Source organism: Eptesicus fuscus, chromosome 5 (assembly GCF_027574615.1).
Source record: "Eptesicus fuscus isolate TK198812 chromosome 5, DD_ASM_mEF_20220401, whole genome shotgun sequence".
In the NCBI taxonomy this organism is placed as follows: Eukaryota; Metazoa; Chordata; class Mammalia; order Chiroptera; family Vespertilionidae; genus Eptesicus; species Eptesicus fuscus.
Window position 1 is genome coordinate 72382108 of NC_072477.1, and position 22552 is coordinate 72404659.

The following is a 22552-nucleotide window of genomic DNA, read 5'->3' on the forward strand; positions in this document are numbered from 1 at the left end:
ACAAAAATACATGTTACTACACTTTTATTCTTTGTTTTCCTAAGGGAACTATCAGGTGCAGTAGGACAAGAAAAAAGAAAACAAATATGCTCATGAACACATGGCATACACATGTATATGTATGTACATATATAGAAAGGGGAAAATAAAACTATTATTCACTATAATTGTATATTTAGAAAATTCCAGGATTCTCTAGAATATTAGATTTAATATGTGAGTTTAGTAGGGTTGCTTGATTTAAAATCTGTATATAAAAATTCTGATACCAGCAAGAGTATAAAAAATAAAACTTAAGATAACATTTACAGTGCTCCTGCTTAGGACAACATACTTAAAAAGAACCTTAACAAAAATATGTAAGACCTCATGAGAAATCAGAAATGCTATATTGAAATATATTACAGAGGAAAATATAGACAGGTAGTGGGCAAGCCATTTTTGGTAAAACTCAATATTGTAAAGATATTGATTTTCTCAAATTGATCTATGGATTCAGTGCAATCCCATTCAACATTTCTAATAGTTTTTGTTTTGTTTGAAATTGAGGAGATCAATCTAAATACCAGTTGAAGCACAGAAGTGCAAAAAAAAAAAAAAAAGAGCAAAAATAATCTTAAAAATATAAATAAAAGGTAAGACCACCTAATACAAATTATTTTTAATGATCACCATATAATTAAAGTGGTGTGGTACTAACACAGGGATAACAAATAGACTAAAAGAATAGACTAGAGAGCCCAAACATAAACCACGAATCTATGGTCACTTGGTATATGACAGAGTAGCATGGGAGATATTTGTTTGCAATAATAATTATCTTTTCATTAACTATGAGTTGGGAAAAATAAATATTTACATGGAAAAACATGAAAATGGACTCCAAATTTACACCATATAATAATCTATTCTAAGTTGTTTAAGAGCTAAATTATAAAAAACAAAACCATCATTGTTTTAGAAGATAATATAGCATGATTTTTTAAAACCTCAGGCTAGAGAAGAATTTGATTCAAACTGCATTACATATTAAGAAAAATAATAAATTTCATTACATTAAAATTAAGAACAATTTTTATTTCATAAAAATACACCATAAGAGAAAGAAAAGGCAAGCCACAGAGAAGGAGAATGTACCAGTACTTGAAACAAATAATACTATAAATAAATATATGTGTGTGTATATATATATGTATTTGTGTGTGTGTGTGTGTACATATATATATATATATGTATATATATATATACACACACACACATACACATATATATCAATAATTCCTACAAAATTATAGAAAATGTCAATAGGACATACAAATAATGTATAAATAAATTAAAATGTGCCCATTCTCATTAGAAATATTTAAGGCCAAAACTGAGTGTCGGTGAAGATGTGGAGCAATGGGAACTCTCATACACAAGTGCAAATTGGTACAATCCCTATGGAAAATGTTGGGCTTTTTCTAATAAATTGAAAAATACGCCTACTCCCTACCCAACAATTCTAATCCTAGGTACACATAAATGAAAAGCAACTATAAAAGAAAAGAAAATAATATTAACAAAAGTCAGGATAAGTGGTACCCAGGAGAAGAGAAATTGAGTTAGGTCATGATAGATTGAGCAAGGTGGTGTCACATAGGCATTCAACGAAAAGTTATTTTTTTAACCTCTGTGTTTTATGCCATTTTATGCATACTTTAACATTACAATATAAGAAATAAGATTGCTCTGGTTATTATCATATATCAAATAAAGAGTATTACATAGGCACAAAAGAGCCTCTAGATTCATAAAATAAGAGGGCAATTTAGTAAATGTGAGTCATATAAATGTTGAGTCCTAAACCATATGATGATCAATAGCTAAACCCTAATCAATTCTCAGTTTCTACAAAGTATGCAAAGGAAGGTTAGCTAAACCAACCTTCTTGTAAAACTGATGCCCCTTAGGAACAACATCTACATTCTAAATAGAAATTACAGAGAATATATTTTGAAATGATTAATTTTGTGTAAACTGTGCCTGTAAGGGTGTGACAGATATGGTTATGACTAATTAACAGCTTGATAAAGGAGATCATCACAACGCTAACACCCAGGAAATATTGATTCATCTCCTCCTTAAACAAATAAATACTTTTACCAACAGCCCCAGTGTGACAGCTGGCAAGAAAACACATCCCCATTCCTGACAAGGATGATGCAATATGATGCCTGGGCAGCACGTAGAAGCAGGAAGCTAATGCCCTCACTTGTAGAATACTCATTTTGGGAGTCCACAAGAAAAATGATGAAAGAATAAAGATTACAGAATAATGAGTTAGGGTGGTAGTTATTGAAAGCTATTGGGTTTTAGCATAGTTTGCTACACAGCATTATTGCAGCAATAGCTGATGAATACATTTGTTAAGTGTCTAGCTGGGTTTACTTTGGAAGATCAGACCATTTTGGAGGTTTAAAATAACTGGAATGGAGTCTCACCAACCAATACAGACAGACAGGGCTCAGGAGAAGAGGATAAATGAAGCAGGGAAAGAGCAACATATTTATATCATTTATGTCAAAAAATTATCTCAGAACAATAATTGAGTCTTTATGTACTAGGATGCTGGTATGAAATATATACAAAAGTCAGCAAGTTCATGGCTATGTCTCTTTGATTTTTACCTGGATTCCCCAGGTAAGTATTAAAGGCCAAACATAATTTGATGGACAGCTTACCATGGAGAAAACAGTCATTAAATCAACTTCTAGCTGCCAACACTTCGATAACCTATCTTTTCATTTTGCTTCTCCTCTTACATTTATTTTCTAGTCTGTTAAAATAGGGATGCCAAGAAGTTTAGAACTCTAGGGACACAAGCTCAGATAAACGTATATTCCCTTTTCTATCTATGTAGTTTTATGTATGCAGTAAAGTATATGATTGTCTAACCACTATGCTGTACACCTGAAAACTAATACAAAATAATATTTAATGTAGACTGCAATTGGGAAAGAAAAAAAAAAGTAAAACTAAATAAAATAAATAAAAGCCACAAAACACCTATAGAGGCACAAAACTTGTCAGAAAAACATTTAGTTTACCCAATGCCTGCCACTAGGTGGCAGACACAATACTTCATATTTAAACAAAACTTGCTACCAAATGGCACAGTAACACTTGGAGTTGGCAGGGGCGGGCAGGTAGGGAGAGATGAGGGTGCATCACAGCTATGAAATGAACGTTTTTATTTGATATGAAGGATAAACTAGTATGGATATGGTAGTTATATGAGAAAAATTAGAACCAGTAGGGGATATTTACAACCACATTTCCAAAATTAAAAGTGACCCAATAGACTTCCAGTTGTTATAGGTTCACCCTTTTTCATTCCCTCCTAAGTCTGCATAGCGATAAAATCTAAAATATGAAGCAAGAAAGTTTAAAGTCATGGGCGAGTACCAAACAGAATAACATTTCTAAGAAACAGCAATGGAACAAAGCAGCAAAGGGGTGCTCTGGGCTGGAAGCTCTGGGCCTGCTGCTCCCCAGTTCCAGAGGCAGTCAGGTGGCCTGGAGTTAGGTTACTGCAGAGAACAGGGGCTGAGAGAGACCCTGTGGGGCAGGAAACCAGGGCCAGGCTTGTGGCTTAGGAAAAAGGACACAGTGGGATTCCCAGATGGTAGAGGGAAGATAGAAGTTGCTGTCAACTACTACCTGGGGGCTTAAACAGGAAGCTATAGACAGAGATTAAGAGCCATCTCCAGGCCCTGTCCATTCCTGTCCCCAGCGATGAGATCTGCAACATCCACATCAACACCGTGGGCTGGGAACCCCAAACACCACTGTAAGACCACCTTCTGGGCTGGGGGTCTTGCAAGGACCAGTGGAAGCTAATGCAAAACAGACCAGTGTAAAGGGGAAGAGGAGACATCTTTTTTTTTAAAGCATCCTACATGTCATGAACCTTCAAGCCAAACTTCCAATAGACTTGAAGGAACCTAGATGTCAAGACAGACAACAAAAACAACTGAGACAGAAAATCACATAAAACAAATTTTAAATGTTAAAAACTGAAATATTTTAGTAATATTTAGAATCCTTACAAAGATAAAAGGATAACAACCATTATAAATAATAATGACAGGAACAGCATACTGTGAAAACAAAATAAAACAATAGTGGATGACTATAAAATTTAGAAATATTAGAAATGTAAAATATAGTCATTGAAATGCAAAACTCAAGAGCTGAATAAACTCTAGCACAGTCAAGGAAAGGATGTGTGAATAAAAGAAAACGCTGAAGAATAATAGAAATGTAGCAGGAATAAGAAAAGGAGAATACGGACAAATCATAATTAAGAAACTGGCATTGGTATAGGGATAACAGAGTAGACCATGAAATAGAAGAAAAGGAAGTCTATAAAAAAGAGACATGCACATATGGAAACTGACTGTGTGATCTCAGATTGCACTGAAGTCTGGGGGGAGGGGGGGACAGGGATAGACTATTATTTTAATCCAGATTTAAGAAAAATATTCATACTTTAAAAAGAATCAATCCCAGGAGATTAAAAATCTAACTGTGAAAGCTTAACAGAAAAAACCTTGGAAGAACATTAGATTTCTTTTCTTTTTAATTGATTTTAGAGAAAGAAAGAGGAAGAGAGAGAGAGAGAGAGCTCAATTGCTCAATTGGTTGTTCCACGTATCTGTGCATTCACTGGTTGATTCTTGTATGTGCTCTGATCGGGGAGTGAATCTGCAACCTTGGCATACTGGGACAATGTTCTAACCAGCTGAGCTACTTGGCCAGGGCCAGAACATTAGATTTCTTAAGTAAGGTGTTTTTTAAAAAATAAAGGAAGACTTTGTTGTTGTTAATCCTCATTGAGGATTTTTTTTTTTCATTGCTTCTTAGCTAGAGTGGAAGGAAGGGAGGGGAGGTGGAGAGAGAGAGAAACATTGACTTGAGAGACACATCCATCAGTTGCCAGTCAACCAAGGCAGGGATGAACTGCAACCCAGGTACATGTCCTTGACCAGGAATTGAACCCAGGACCCTTCAGTTTGCAGGCCTATGCTCTAACCATTGAACCAGGGCAAGGAAAACATTTTTTAAACCCAACTATATTAAAATTACCAAAATTCAGTATATTAAAAGATATCTTAGAAAGTGATAAGCCACAGCCCAGCCAGTGTGACTCAATGGTTGAGTGTCAACCTATGAACCAGGAGGCCATGGTTCAATTCCTGGTCAGGGCACATGCCTAGATTATGGGCTCGATCCCCAGTGTGGGGTGTGCAGGAGGCAGCAGAGCAATAATTCTCATCATTGATGTTTCTAACTCTGTCTTACTCTTCCTCTCTGAAATCAAGAAATCAATAATTTTTTTAAAAAGCTTTTTTTAATAAAAAGTAATAAGCCACATACATAAATGGAGAAGACATTTGCAAAGCATATGACCAACAAAAGATTAGTTTTAAGAACAATCAAGTACTATAAAAAACTTTTGAAAAGCAATCAATATAAAAATGAGCAGGGAAAAATCAAGATGGCGGCATAAGGTATACACCTGTACATGCTGCCTCTCACAACCACACCAAAACTACAACTAAAAGACAAAACGACTATCACCCAGAACCACGGGAAAGCTGGTGGAATAGAAGTTCTACAACTAGAAGAAAAGAAAGAAGCTCATTGAGACTGTGTAGGAGGTGCAAAGTCTCAGAAAAGCAGAGTTACAAAGGCGGGCGAATCAGGCTGGCAACTGAGTGCGCTGTTTTTTCAATCGGGAAGGAGATACAAGCTCCCGACTGCTCTGAACTCCAGTTTCCAGCGAGACTCTGGGGACCCAGACTCCTACGGGGAGAAACTGTACTGTCTAGCATTGGGTCGGAAAGTGAGGGTGGCTTTCTCACAGAGGTGCGCACAGGAATCATTGTTTACTGCGCTGGGACGCTAGACGCGGGGACGCAAAAATGTGGGGACACGGAAACGCAGAGACGTGGAAAAGCGGAGATGCAGAGACGGCTGACTGGCAGCCATTGCTGGTTGCCATGCCCTAGTGATTCCCTGAGACACCGCCCCACCCAATTTACAAACCCGCCCAATCTGTGTGCAGCGGCTTTTGCATATGAATGGCCTGCCCTTTCGCAGCTTAACCTAATAAATTGCAACTGGGTAAGACAGCTCCAAAACTTCCAAAACCCAAGCAAAGAGGAAAAATCTGCAGATCTCCCTGTAGCTCCTGCTGGGTGGCCTCAGACAGTACCTGACTTGCACCTCGTTGGAGATCCAGGAACCAGTGCACCTAGAAGTCAGTGTGAGACAACACCAGATTTCAACTCCTCACATACATAAGTGAAACACTCAAGAGGCAGACTCAGTGAGCACCAAAGCCCTACTGAAGCAAATCCTGCCCCATAGGGTGTCTCCAGCACAGCAGTTCTTCCATTATAGACACAGTTGATCCTCACAGCCAATTGGCCTGGAGGTCAATTCCTCCCAGTGTACCAACAGCAATCAAGGCTTAACTACAACAAGACTGTGCACACAGCCCACAAAGGTGTGCACCAAGAGTGTCCACCTCAGGTGATTGGGGAGGCTGAGCCACTGGGCCCTGTAGGTCACCTACCACACAAAGCCACTCCATCAACACAGGGAAGCAGCCAAAATGAGGAGACAAAGAAACATGTCACCAATGAAAGAAATGGAGGAAAGCAAACTACTGGATATAGAGTTCAAAACCACAGTTATAAAGTTACTCAAGAATCTTCTAGAAACTGCTGAGAAACTTAGTGAGACCTCTGAGGAACTTAGTGAGACCTTTAAGGATCTTAATGAGAATGCCAAAAAAAAAAAAAAAATGGAAAAGGACCAGTCAGAAATTAAGCATACACTGTCTGAAATAAAGAATAATATACAGAAATCCAACAGTAGACTAGAGGACCCCAAGAATCAAACCAAAGATTTGAAATATGAGGAAGCAAAAAACACCCAACCAGAAAAACAAAAAGAAGAAAGAATCCAAAAATATGAAGATAGTGTAAGGAGCCTCTGGGACAACTTCAAGTGTACCAACATCCGAATTATGGGGGTGCCAGAAGAAGAGAGAGAGCAAAATATTGAAAAGCTATTAGAAGAAATAATGACAGAAAACTCCTACCTGGTGAAAGAAATAGACTTACAAGTCCAGGAAGCGCAGAGAACCCCAAACAAAAGGAATCCAAAGAGGACCACACCAAGACACATCATAATTAAAATGCCAAGGGCAAAAGACAAAGAGAGAATCTTGAAAGCAGCAAGAGAAAAACAGTTAGTCACCTACAAGGGAGTACCCATATGACTGTCAGCTGATTTCTCAACAGAAACTATGCAGGCAAGAAGGGAGTGGCAAGAAATATTCAAAGTGATGAATAGCAATAACCTACAACCAAGATTACTCTACCCAGCAAAGCTATCTTTAAGAATTGAAGGTCAGATAAAGAGCTTCACAGACAAGAAAAAGCTAAAGGCCCTGACTGGTTTGGCTCAGTGAATGGAGCGTCGGCCTGCAGACTCAAGGGTCCCAGGTTTGGTTCCGGCCAAGGGCATGTACCTTGGTTGCGGGCATATCCCCAGTGGGGGGTGTGCAGGAGGCAGCTGATCGATGTTTCTCTCTCATAAATGTTTCTCTCTATCCCTCTCCCTTTCTCTCTGTAAAAAAATCAATAAAATATGTTTTAAAAATAAATAAATAAAAAGCTAAAGGAGTTCATCACCAACAAACCAGGATTATATGAAATGCTGAAGGGTATTCTTTAAGAAGAGGAAAAAGAAGAAAAAGGTAAAGATAAATATTATGAACAACCAAGTGACAACAAATACATATCTATCAACAAGTGAATCTAAAAATCAAGTCAATAAAAAATCTGATGAACAGAATAAACTGGTGAATATAATAGAATCAGGGTCATAGAAAGGGAATGGACTGACAATTCTCAGGGGGAAGGAGGTGTGAGGGGTGCGGGAAGTGATTGGACAAAAATCTTACACCTATGGATGAGGACAGTAGTGGGGGGTAAGGGGGTGGGGTGGGGGGGGGAATCAGGTGGAGGGGAGCTATGGAGGGAAAAAAGAGGAACAATTGTAATAATCTGAACAATAAAGATTTATTTTAAAAATGAGCAAAAGGATAGTACATTAATGCAAAATAAATTATAAATGGCTAATCCTATATAATAAAGCGGTAATATGCAAATTGACCATCACTTCAACACACAAGATGGCTGCCCCCATGTGGACACAAGATGGCCACTACAAGATGGCCAGCAGGGGAGGGCAGTTGTGGGCGATCAGGCCAGCAGGGGAGGGCAGTTGTGGGCAATCAGGCCAGCAGGGGAGGGCAGTTGGGGGGGATCAGGCCTGCATGGGAGGGTAGTTAGAGGGGACCAGGCTGGCAGGGGAGGGCAGTTAGGGATGACTGGGCCGGCAGGGGAGGGAAGCTAGGGGCAACCAGGCCTGCAGGGGAGGGCAGTTGGGGGCGACCAGGCCTACAGGGGAGGGCAGTTGGGGGTGACCAGGCCAGCAGGGGATGGCAGTTAGGGGTGACCAGGCCTGCAGGGGAGGGCAGTTGCGGGGGATCGGGCCGGCAGGGGAGCAGTTAGGCACTGATCAGGCTGGCAGGCAGAAGAAGTTAGGGGCAATCAGGCAGGCAGGCAGGCGAGCAGATGGGAGCCAACCGTCCTGGATAGTCCGGGATCGGGCCTAAATGGGCAATCAGACATCCCTCGAGGGGTCCCAGATTGGAGAGGGTGCAGGTTGGGCTGAGGGACACCCCCCACCCCCGTGCACAAATTTCATGCACCGGGTCTCTAGTAAACATATAAAAAGATATGCAACTTCACTGGTCCTCAGGATAATGCAATTAAAACTACAGTGGATGCCACTTCAGACCTATCAAATTTGCAAATATTAAAAAGTCTGGGGAGTTCATTTGAATTTGACTGTTTTAATATCTTTTGTTAATAAAAAGAAATGCTTGCAAAAAAAAAAAAGTCTGCTAACACTATTTGCTGGTGAGAAAGAGTGGGATTGAGAATTTCACACACTGTTGATAGGAGTGTTGTTTAGAACCACTTTAAAGATCATTTTTAAAATATCTAATAAGTTTAAAGGTGTACATAAATAAAACCAGAAATTCTACTCTAAACTTTAGCCCTAGTGAGGGATTTATTTACACATGAACACAAGGGTTTAAAAGGGCACTTATGGACACATTGTTTCAAACCATAAAAAATAGGAATAAACTTAAATTTTCATCAACAGCTATATAGATAAGCAAATATTGAGTGACATATTCACTCAAAGTGATGCATTGAAATGAATGAATTAGAGCTATAGCTCTAATTCAACACAGGTAATCAAACAAATAATCTTGAAAAAAAAAGTTGCTGCAAGACACACACAGCAGGATGCCATTTCAAACACATAACCATATTATATATTTTTGGGGGATTTTACACCTAAGTATTAAGAAGTACATAGGACTAATAAATAAGTTCACCTAAGGTGAAGGTAGAGGGCACATAGGAAATTTTAAATGTATTTCTAATGTTTATTTCTTAACTTAGCTGGTGGGTATAATCATGAACTTAAATTCAACTAACATCTTAGCCTTAAAATATATGAAGTAAAAACTGACAAAAATATAACAAAATTAACAAGTAAATCAACAGGAGATAAGTAGTACCACTCTATTAGAAATTGATAGATCAAGCAAATGAAAACAGTGATTAACACGATTAACAATCTTGATTATATATATCTCAGGACCCAACCAGTGACAACATGCATCCTTTTCAGGAGCATATATTTGCAAAATATTGATGATTCATTGGAACAATTCATCAAAAGATTTCAAAGTAATTGCTTAGCAGATGCCGCCACCCCAGAGCTGCCGTGACCAGCCATGGTGAACCCCACCGTGTTCTTCGACATCACCGTCGACAGCGAGCCCTTGGGCCACGTGTCATTTGAGCTGTTTGCAGACAAAGTTCCAAAGACAGCAGAAAACTCGCATGCTCTGAGCACTGGGGAGAAAGGATTTGGTTATAAAGGTTCTTGCTTTCACAGAATTATTCTGGGATTTATGTGTCAGGGTGATGACTTCACACGCCAAAATAGCACAAGTGGCAAGTCCATCTATGGGGAGAAATTTGAGGATGAGTACTTCATCCTGAAACATACAGGTCCTGGCATTGTGTCCATGGCAAATGCTGGCCCTAACACAAACGGTTCCTAGTTTTTCATCTGCGCTGCCAAGACTGATGGTTGAATGGCAAGCATGTGGTCTTCGCCAGGTGAAAGAAGGCATAAATATTGTGACAGCCATGGAATGCTTTGGGTCCAGGAATGGCAAGACCAGCAAGAAGATCACCACTGCTGACTGTGGACAACTCTAATAAATTTGACTTGTGTTTTATCTTAACCACCAGACCATTCCTTCTGTAGCTAAGGAGAGCACCCCTTCACCTGATTTGTTTGGAATGTTCTATAATCTTTGTGCTCTTGCCACAGTTTATTGGGTCCCATAATTTCCTTACCCCCTCCAAGTCTAGCTAGATTGCAGAGTTAAGTTTATGATTATGAAATAAAAACTAAATAGTTGTCTGTCAAAAAAAATATTTCAAAGTAATATTATCATACAGATGATGTTCTTTTTCTATAATGTGATTTCAAAAACAAAAGAATAGACTGTAAATGAGAAAAAACTAAAACTAGCAAATCTAAATAAGAAGTTTGTGAAAGTAAACAAACCATACAACTATGCAGAGTTTATTCTAAGAATGCAAGATTTGATATATATTATCTGAAAATTGTATTGATGATATATACCATATTAATATACTAAGAGAGGAAAACCATTGTCTCAAAATGATACAAATGATAAAGAAAAAAGTCTTCATAAGCTCAATACTCATTCTTGATATTTAAAAAACAACTCTTAGCTAACTTAGAATAGAAGGAAAGCAGATTCACAACTATTGATCAAAAAATTTCAGCAAACTTCAAATGTAATAGTGAAACTTCAGGAAACAAGATTAAGAATGCCCACCATCGTTCTTATTTTCCTACTAGTGGCCCGATGCACGAAATTCGTGCATGGAGCGGGGGTTCCCTCAACCCAGCCTGCACCCTCTCCAATCAGGGACCCCTTGGGGGATGTCCAACTGTCAGTTTAGGCCCGATCCCTGTGGCAATCTGGGACCGCTGGCTCCTAACCACTCACCTGACTGCCTGTCTGATCATCCCTAACTGCCTCTGCCTGCCTGCCTGATTGCCCCTACCTGCCCTCTCCTGCTGGCCTGATCTCACCCCTAACTGCCCTCCCCTGCTAGCCTGATCTCGCCCCCAACTGCCCTCCCCTGCCAGCCTGGTTGCCCCCAACTGCCCTTCCTACCGGCCAATTTGGTTCTGATTGGTCAGTTTCTATGCCAGTCAGTGTCAAAAGCTCCACCTCCTATGCAGCCATTGGCTCCTCACAGTTCACCCAGATTTGGTTCTGATTGGTCGGTTTCTATGCCAGTCAGTGTCAAAAACTTTGCCTCCTAGGCAGCCAATGGTTCCTTACAGTTCATCCAGATTTGGTTCTGATTGGTCGGTTTCTATGCCAGTCAGTGTCAAAAGCTCTGCCTCCTAGGCAGCCATTGGCTCCTCACAGCTCACCCAGATTTGGTTCTGATTGGTCAGTTTCTATGCCAGTCAGCATCTCCAGGTCTATCTCCAGGCCTGATCAGAGACACAGGGCTAATCAGCAACCCCTATGGAGGCCCAGAGAGAAACAGAGGCGTGGTGGCTGCTGGCGAAGCCCAGAGAGAAAGAGAGAGACAACGGTTGATCAACAGCTGCCATGGAGGCTGCAGATCAGACCCTGCCTCTCTCTCTGGGCCTCTCTCCGGGCCTGATCCGCAGCCCCCTCGGCAGTCAGTGCTGGGTCGCTGCGCCCGCACCAACAGCACTGCTGGGTTGCCGACCCAGCACTGACTGCAGGACTGACTTCCAGTGTTTGGTCGAGCCTTCGGTCATTTTGGACCCTGGGTTTTTATATGTAAGGATATACTAGAAGTCTGGAACAATGCAATATGAAGAGAAATGAGATGTAAAAACTGGAAAGGAAGAGACAAAACTGGTATTATTTACAATGATATGATTGTCAAAATTTAAATGGTGATACTGATACCATTATAATAACATGGTTATTATTTAACAGGAAGGGAGCAAAGGGGAGAGTAGATAATATAGTCATGCATTTATACAGTTTTGCCAAGAAGCTGCAGTAACATTCTCCAAGTCTGTTCCTCACAGATCACCGGGGGAAGGGACTGGGCAATAGACACATGCCCAGTAAGTCTGGGTGACATGGGGAGATGCTTACCTGTCAGTCACACCTGGGAGGGAGTCAGTGGCCAGAAAAGGCGTGGCCATGGCAAGGGCCTGGAATCTGAGATCCTTAACTCCTGAACAAAGACAGTTCTCTCTCTCTCTCTCTCTCTCTCTTTTTTTTTTTTTTTTTAAATATATTTTATTGATTTTTTTACAGAGAGGAAGGGAGAGGGATAGAGAGTTAGAAACATCGATGAGAGAGAAACATCGATCAGCTGCCTCCTGCACACCTCCTACTGGAGATGTGCCCGCAACCAAGGTACATGCCCTTGACCGGAATCGAACCTGGGACCCTTCAGTCCACAGGCCAACGCTCTATCCACTGAGCCAAACCGGTTTCGGCGACATCATTTTGAAAGTGTATTCGATGTATCCCTTATTAAAAAAATGTTTTGAATGTTCTGTCTCCATTGTTATCATATCATCATCATATAACATTGCAAGTGTTCACGGTGCAGAAGCAGAATGCCTTAGGACCAAAAACCCTAGCTGTGATCCCTTCATTATAGTGAAGAAAGCATAACGCATTCTGACTAATTTTAATAAGACAGAAAAGTCTTGATGCAAGTTTCCCTCCCCTCCCCCCATTTCTTATTTATTTTTTTATTGTTAATCTGCTTGTGGTCCCAGAAACCATTTCCTAGCCTAGAGTGATGGGCATTCACTAATGACCTGTCCAGCAGGGCTGGCACATCTGAGTGGGTTTCTCCAGCTCACTCACACACTCACAGGCTCTTAACGGCCCATTTCTACCTGACGGGCACGCTCCCCTGCACTCACCCACACAATGGACAAATGGACTAAATCTAGCCTGATGCTACATCAGACTCGACTCCACTCTGGAATGGAAACTCTGGACACTGGCCCTGCTTTTAGCTCTACTAAACGCCCAGCTGCACCTTCTTCAGGCCTGGTTTAAGGGACATGGGACATTTGAACCCGAGGGATATAATTCCACACAAATAAAGCTTTCTACAACATCTCATCCTCCCATGGGGCCTTCACAAATTCTTATTCCAGCGGAACTCCAAGAACCCCACTCCCACTCCAACGAAGGGATTCCACCCACCCAGTCCTCCTGCAACAATACCATTTGTACAGGGTCTAGGAAACCCATGCTATGCATTGCCTAGGGGCACATAGGTTGATTGTGAATGGCACCACCCCAAGTTCTGCCTGGTGGTGAACCCCACACAAACCTTGGGAAAGTGGCTATCTCTGGGGAGACAAGCAGAGGAATTGAATTAAGAGGGATTTAAAAGGGGGACTCAGCCACTGGCTTTAAAAGTCTGAAGAAAATATGGCAAACTGTTTAAATATAGATGACTAATATACAAGTGTACATTCACTTTGTTATTTTTCTATTAGTTTGAAAGTATTCAGGATTCTCTTCTATAAATGGTAATGACATGCCCAAAATTTCACATATAGATTTTTTTTTTTTACATAAGACTAGGTTTAGCTTTATAGTTAGTGAGGCAAATTATCTACCTCCAACAGAATGAATATACAAAATCCTAATAAAAAAAAAAAAAAACAAAAAAAAAGGAAACAAAACATATAAGCATTAGTTGACTTGACTGAAAACTTTGGGAGAAGTTCCCTGCTCTGTAGAAGGTGCCTGGACTCAGTAACTGACAGAGCCCTTTATTTGAAGCCGAGAAAATGAACTTCAGGAAGGGGGTGAAGGGCAGTCTCTGGAGAGGCAGGTGAAAGCCAGCCAGCTTTAACTCGAATGAGAGTGGAATTTTCTAGTAAACCAGGCCAGACAAGTACCCAGGAGGCCAGGCCACCTGCACAGGTTTCTAAGGGAGATTGGACACTTGTGTCTCCCACATGGTGGAAAAGTACTCCAAATGAAAACATTGCACCTGCCTCCGGCTTGGTGCCTATTAACTATAAGGTCTTAACTTGCATTACTTCTACCATGCAGAATTTAAGAACTGACTTTTGTGGCTATTTTAAGTCTCTTCCTATCAAATATAAGAAAAGCTATTAGACATACAGGGGAAAATAACAAAAAAGTGAGAGCTTTGGATGGAAAGCCATGTAAATGTAAGGTCTTAACTCACATTACTTATACCATTCAGAATTTAAGAATTGGTGTGTGTGTGTGTGTGTGTGTGTGTGTGTGTGTGTGTGTCTCCTTTTAAATCTGCCATTTCTCAATCCTAATACCAAGATGAGAAGACCTATTAGACATATAGAAAAGCCAGCACAGCGAGCATTTGAGATGGAAAGCTTAGTAGCTTCTCAGTAGGAATATGGTGAGAGGTAAGGTCACACCAAGGAGATCCAGCTCAGAAAAAAATGAACATTTCTCTGGCCCTCTGGTCCAACCTCCACAAGGTTGCCAGACTCAGAAAATAAAATTACAGGATACTCAGTTAAATGTGAACTTCAGATAAACAACAGATACTTCTTTAGTATAAGTAGGCCTCATGCAATATAGGGGATGTACTTATACTAAGTAATTATTCATTGTTTATCTGAAGTGCACATTAAACTGGACATCCTGTGTTTTATCTGGCAACCCTAATCTAAGATCTCTTAGCACTCTTAGTGGAAACTGTACAATGGGCCATTTCAATTTATAGAAACTGAAGACTGTGTGCACACAGACAGAAACAGTCATCCCCCAAATACTGCTTCTACACATTTCAGTGTAACGTCGTCACTAAAATCTGATGTTTTAGTTTTAACATGGTAGTTTTAGCTTTATTTCCCCCCATGTAATCTGATTTTTTCTTTTTTTTTTAAGACAATTTCTCACGGAAACAGCTACGAGGAAGTCGATTATCTAATTTTCCAAATGAACAGAAAGAATAAGGCACCAAATGAAATGGAAACAACACACATCTCCCAAATGTACACATCTCCCACTTTCCATTCCGGTACAGAGTGAGGAACATTACTGATAGAGCATGTGAAAGAAGTGTACACTCACTCACAGGCAAAACACAGTTGCTACTCAAAGGTTGTAAAAACACTTCTGAAAAATCAGTCCTGTGCAGCTGGCCACCTCGGATCTTGCTACTGTGTTACGAAAGTCAAAATCAGCGCAGTTAAACTGGAGACACAATAGCTCCCTTCTGAAAGCCAAGACTTCTCCACCAGCCAACCAATTTAATCCTCCCCTATAAAGGCTTTATTCAGTGTTTCTCAACCTTGGTTACATATTAGAATCACCTGGCGAGGCTTAAAAACCGTGCATGGACCCCAGCCCAGAGACAGATTTAATGGGTGTGAGATGCATGCCAGGCACTGGGGTTTGTAACTGTCCGGGTGATTCTGACATAGAGCCAAGCAGCAGTGTTATCCTCAAACAACGGTGTCTGCGAGGTGGAAGTGATGCACTTGCCTAGGCTGTAAAAAGCCTGCTCCTCCATTCGTTACCTCCAAGCTCTCCTCTACCCACGCTGACGAGGCCACAAAGGCTAACTGCATTGAGCCAAGAGCTTATGCACAGGAATTGAGTTCTTCTTGCCCCACCGCAGTTTCTCTAAAATTTCAGAATCCAGAAATAACGTTCAAATACTGGGAATATATAGAAGGGACTTCAGATGGGAAAACAAAACAAACAAACAAACAAACAAACAAACAAGAAAAACCCAGGCAAGCTCTTTGAGGAAATCTCATTTTACCAGAAAACCCCCAACTTAACCAGCCAGATTATTGTTTTAGAAATGGCAGCATCTGGCAGCATGTGAAGGATATCAGCTCATTTCACAGAGACCTTCAGTTTGGTCTGGCAGCAAAGCCCCAGGCCCTGCTGGCCCACACGCCCTACCCACCCTTTGGAGTAGAACCCGGTCCGGAAGCATATCCTTCTTCCTCTGAAGCCCCAGGCTGAGGTTCAAGGCAAAGCTTAGCTATTACAGAAACAAGACACTCTTAAGTCTCTCCTCCTTCCTATTGATAAAATAAACGATGGGCCAAACCATAAGAAGTCATTTCACTAGTTCAAAAATAATAAAATAGAGAAAGAATCGGTTTGTCATATCGAAAGGTAACGTGCCTTACAGGTTCCTATGATAAGTGAGACCGTTCCTGTTTTCCTTAAGAAATAGCATTATCAGAACTAGTCTCTATCTGAAGATTAAAGCTGGTTTGAAAAAACAACAACAACCATATATAAAACTTAAATCATAAAATCAAAGAACCTTAAAGATAGAGTCTTAGAAGTCACTTAGTCCAGCACCCCTCCCTCAAAGAACACAGGCAGAAACGAATACCCAAATAAAATCCCTTACTAGTAACTGCTTTACCGAGTAGAGAATCTCCGATCGCCACCCAGGGGAAACACACGTTCTGACTACAAGAGGAGAACAAGGTCACATGACTGTTCGGCGGCGTGCAGGTGTCCTGACCACTTCCAATCCACTTCCCACCATACTTCGCAGCCTCTTTAAAGCTGTTAAGTGAGGTCAACTGTTCAAACAGGAAAAGAACTAGAAGTCCTGAAGCAGTAGAACGTTATTTGAAAAAGCAGCTGCTGCAAACCGAACAACAGTACAGGCTAGGAACACATATTAGGATCAGGAGTGGGGAGTTGCGGGGAGGGCAGTGAGCAGGGCCCACTAGAAATTAGTGACCAAAAGTCATAGCGGCAGATCCTGGACAGTTGTGCCATTTTCTCCAATAGCTTCTTCCGTTCAGACACAGGTAGGGGACAGAGGTTTGGATATCTGCAGGGCCAGGGCTTTGTCAGGTGGCTGCTATGGGTGGTGATGGGGTAAAGAAAGGAAGAGCATCATGAAGAATGTCCCTGAAGGGATACGTAGATCACAGAATCAATGTCATAAGAAGGAAGTGAAGACAGAACCGTTGGTAGCCATGGAGAAAGATGCTTGGAGTCAAGCCCGAGGGAAAAAAGGGATCTGTGTTTTCGGAGGACTCGGGGAGAAAGCTGGAATGATAGGATGATGGACAGAAACTGGGTGCTATAACTTATCACTTCAAAGTTAAAGCTCTCTTGAGTAAGTACAAGGTCTAGGATGTGGACAGAGCATTAGCTGACTGGAAGGGAAAAGAATAGCACAGGAAGGGAGGAGAGGCCAGGATTTGAAATAGATTATCCATGGGTCTGATAGGAAAGCAGAGGGTGTGGCCGGGGCTGGACCTGAGAGGTCCATGGTAAGTGCCATAAGGAAAGTCACACAATACAGCCCTCAAGCCCCAAAGGACCAAAAGTTCATGTGACTCTTTGTGGATATATCTTCTGCCTTCTTATTTGGGGTTTGTTTTGCTTTAAAGAACTCTCACAGTACAAGGATACGGGGCTTAGAAAATAATTATAATTCTAAAATGTAAAACATGCCAGAATTTCAAATGTGGAAAATGTGCATCGTACGTTAGATAAAATAAGTTATTAACTCATTGAATTCTCATAAAAATTGTATGTGGGAAGTGTTGTTATTGCTACTCCAGATTAGAGATAAGAAACCAAGACACAGAGAAGTGAAGTACTTTCCCATGCTCACACAGATAAGGAACACAGACCAGATTTGAACCCAGAAAGCTTGTCTATAGAATATACTCTTAATATCTGCACCATACTATCCCAGCTCAGTAAGTATTCATTCTAGAGGACAACAAACATCCTGATACACCAACCTACGCTTTCCTCATCCCCTGCGGGAAGGAGCTGGCATGTGGAGTACCTGCTGCTGGCATAGCCTGAGGACATGGACTTCCTGAGAGACTCACATTTCCTAGACCAGGTCTGACTCAGGCCCTGTCCTCTCCAGAGGACCTGCCCCAATTAGTGGTTTCCTGAAATTCACTGCTCCAGGCACCAACTCTTCCCCAAACATCCACAGGTGTTTTCCACGTGGCCGTTCCTATACTCCTGCATCTGTAGCCACATTTACTTTTCCCCTTCTTCCAGTTGTCATCACGCGCCACACTTCACGAAGGCGACTCCCGGAGCCACATTCACAGCTGCCACAATAAAGAAGCCACAGCTGAACGAGCACCAGATGCATCCAGCCATCAGATCATACCGCCTCAGGCTGCTCCAATCTCTGGCTCTCAGAAGGCGTAAACTGGGGCCGGGCTCATGAAAACCACACACTCCCTTTACAGCTCACTGCCTTAGTTACTATGGTAACAGATATCACACAAACACAAAGTCAGTGTCACTGTTTCCATGTCTTATAAACATACGAACAAATGCTCAACCCTGCCAGTCATTAAAGAAATATTAATAAAGCATAACATACTATTTTGTCCCTCTATGTGAAAAACAATTTTAAATCAAGAAATCTAGTGTTGTCTAAAAGGCAGTAAATCATGAACTGTCAACATAATCAACAACAAAAAATTACTGCAGTTAGAATTACTGTTAGCATTACATTTATTGAGTATCTCCTATGAACCAGGCATTGTGCTAAGCAGTTTACTTTCTCTAATCCTCGGAGGTAGGCACTAGAGTATTCCATTTTGTAGGACACTGAGGGTCACTGGTTAAGAGAAATGGGTACTACCTTTTAGAACAGGGGTGGGGAAACATTTTTCTGCCAAGGGCCATTTGGATATTTATAACATCATTTGCTTAATATAAGCTTACCTTATAATAGACAAATATGCAAATTGACCGCACCTTCGCTACGCCCAAAGCCACGCCCACCAACCAAGCCACGCCCACCAACCACGCCCACCAGGAAACCATTGCAGGGAAGTTGGGGTGTGGCGGAGCCCAAGGCCGGGAAAGCCACCCGAGGCTTTCCCGGCCTTGGGCACCAGCGGGGAGCCTGCACCGATCCAGGAAACCACTGGGGGCCGGCTCCTGCGATCGGTAGCAGGGATGCTGCGTGCCCAAGGCCACCGCCCGGGGCCAAGCCCCGACCCTGAAAGAAGGCAGAAGGCGGTGGCCACAGCCAAGGCCTGGGTCCCCGGTGCCGGCAGAAAACTGGTGCAGGCAGCCAGGTGAATGAAGGTCTATTGCATGAATCTTCGTGCAAATGGGCTACTAGTTCACTTAATATAAATTTATGTTGCTATGATAAAAACTCCTAGATTTTTTGAATTTCAAGTCATTCCCTACACCTGTTTTAGAAGGTGAATTTGGCAATTGGTATCATCATGATTGAGAGCAGACTCTGGACCCAGGAGGCCTGGTTCGAATCCTAGCTCTGCCACTTATGCACAGTAGGGTCTGGATTGTGTTTGTTGACCTCCTGTGTCTCTGTTTCGTCATCTGTAAATGGAGATAATGATGATTCCTATATAACAAGGTTGTTGTAAAATTGAGATCTAATATTTGTACAGTGCTTAGAGCAGTACCTTGCATATAGGTATATAATATATAGGGTGTCCCCCAAAAATGTATACACACACTTTGAATAATTATAAAGGCAGTGTTTATTAAAACACATTTCATTTTCAAAATTGAGCTATCAGCTATTAAAGTATATATACATTCTGGGGGGACATCCTGTGTATTCTCAGCTATTATTACTATTATTATTGTTTCATCTTCATTCTTAACTGATAGCTTTGCTTACTACTCCATTGACAAAACTGAAACAGCCAGAAGAACTTCCACATCTGCCCACCTCCCAGCACTGATATCCACGTTCTCCACCCTTGAATCTATTACCAGAGATGACTTTCCATGCTCCAATCAAAGCCAACCCCTCTGCCAGTCCACAACATCTCCAAGCTGCTCACAGTCCTAAAGAGATCAGTCCAGGTAGTCTCCCTTCTTCCTACATCAAATTTCCCCTTTCTGCTGGAACCTTGTCTCTGACATAAAAAAATAGTAACACTTTTCCCATCTTAATTAGAACGAAAGGAACCTATTTTTTTCCATTGATTTTTAGAGAGTGGAAGGAAGTGAGGGCAAATGAACCTTTCTTTTGATCCCACTAACTACTACCCCAATTTTGTTCCTTTGCAATAAAATTTCTCAAAAACAATTGTCCATATACTGTTTCCAACTGTCATTCTCAAAGTCATTCCAAATTAGACTTTTGCCCCAACCCCCTCCACCAGTATCCTCCAATATACTCCCCACTTCTAAATTCAATGGTCAACCCTGGCCATTGTGGCTCAATGATTAGACAGTTGTCCCTGGCACCGAAGGGTCACGGGTTCAATCCCTGGTCAAAGGCATATGCCTGGGTTGCAAGTTTAATCCCCAGTCTCGGTAGGGGCAAGTTCGGGAGGCAACCAATTGCTGTATCTCTCTCACATCAATGTTTCTGTCTCTGTCTCCCTTCCACTCTCTCTAAAAATCAAAGGAAAAAATATATTTGGGTGAGGATTAACAAAAATAAATAAATTCAATGATTGATTCTCAGACCTTACTTTACCTGCTCTACAATTTGACACAGTCCCTCCCTCCTAGATGCACCTTTTTAACGTAGAATCCAGACTCCACAATCTCTTGGTTTTCCTGCTACCTCACTGGATGCTCTTTCTCAGTTTACTTTGCTGCTGCCTCCTCTTCACCTCAATCTCTTCCTCTTGGAGTTCGCCAGGGTTAGTCCTGGTTCTTCTTCTCCATCTATACTCAGCATTTCATCTAGACTCAGAGGTTTAAAAACCAACTTTTATATGTGCAAATAAATGACTCCCTAATGTATATCTACAGCTGAGAGACCCTCTTCCCTAAATCCACACTCATACACCCAAGTGCCTGCTAACATTTCTTGTGCAAGTCAAATCACACCTCAAGTTTCACAGACCAGAAACAATGCCTGATGGCCTGATTGTGGTCCTACACATGTGATAGACATTATCCCTGACTGTTCTCCCCCACATCCAATCTATCAGGAAATCCTGATCGACTCTTATCATTGTCATTAGCTAGTTAATATTAATAAAGGAAATAAAGCAAAGCAAAGTCAGACATTGTTAGCATGGTTATCTGGACAGCTTCACCAGGAAGTTACAGCTTCATGCTCCCCAGGGAACCACTGGTCCATTCCCTGCAGATCACTGGGGAAAAGGATCGAACAAAGGGGGATATGGGCACATGAGCAGTGAAGTTGGGGTGATGTAGGGAACGTGCTTGCTTGTCAGTCTAGCCTGGGGAACAATCGATTGGTGAGGGTGTGGACCTATCAGAAATACATAAAATCTTGGAAAGTTAATCCCTAGACAAATAGTTCGCGCTCTCTTGCTCTTTCTCTCTCTTGCTCCGTGATCCACACTCTTCCTTGCACTTGCCTGTTCTCTCTCCATAGCCATGTGGCCTTAAGCAGCCCTATGGCCCATGGCTATCTGGACCTCACATGCAAGGAATTCAGCTGGGAACACAAGCTAAGCTAGCTAGTTGCTGGACTGGTCTGGAGTTTAATATGGCAGAAATTCTGGTAAGTGGCCTTAATTCTGGCCCTGCTGAAGACAAGATTGGACTTCTGCCATGGCGAGACAAATAGAGATGGGGCCTTAGAGAAGAAGCCCCTTAATTTTACATCATTAATAAAGTTTTCCACAAAACCCCCTCCTACTATGGGGGCCTCAGGAAATTATTTTCCTTGCAGCACTCCAAGAACTCCACTTCCTCCGATGTCAGTTCTACTTTCAAAATAAATCCAGAATCTGATTATTTTTTACTGCCTCCGTTGTTACAACCATAGTCCAAGCCAACCATTTCTTGAGCAAGTACAATCTCTTCCTGGATCACCATAATAATCTCCTAATAACTATGACCGTGGGTCCACCTATCCCCACACCTTCCCACCCCCATCTCATCCCCAACCTCTAGTTAAACAGCAGCCAGAGTGAGCTTTCCAGACACAAGAATAAACATGTCAAAATTCCCTAACAGTGCCCCCATTTCACTCTCAGCACAAAGGCTAACATCAAACAACATCCTACATTGGCCTACAATGTTGCCCATCAGGGATTCTTTTATCTTTTTGTGCCATAGAAGTTGGAAATGTCTACTGACCCCTTCTCAAAATAATATTTTTAAATGTATAAAAGTAAAATACAATAGATTATAGAGACCAACTGAGCTATCAAAATATTTTTTATGTGATACAGTACCACATGTACCCCCTTCTTAATACATTAAATAACAAGATCTAGTGGCAGGTCTAACTGCTAACATAATTTCAATGTGACATGGTGATGAACACTACCACTACCTATGATGTGATAATATCTGTGACTTCTGACAAGG

The 22552-nt window shown here is 41.4% G+C and overlaps 1 protein-coding gene and 1 pseudogene across 3 annotated transcripts in view; one reads left to right on the forward strand and one right to left on the reverse strand.

Moving 5' to 3' along the window:
* The window catches only part of FMN1 (formin 1), a 402801-nt gene that overhangs the window by 244744 nt on the left and 135505 nt on the right, over positions 1–22552 (reverse strand). The gene's annotated exons all lie outside the window — the stretch shown is intronic.
* LOC114231988 (peptidyl-prolyl cis-trans isomerase A-like) lies at positions 9941–10433 on the forward strand (annotated as a pseudogene).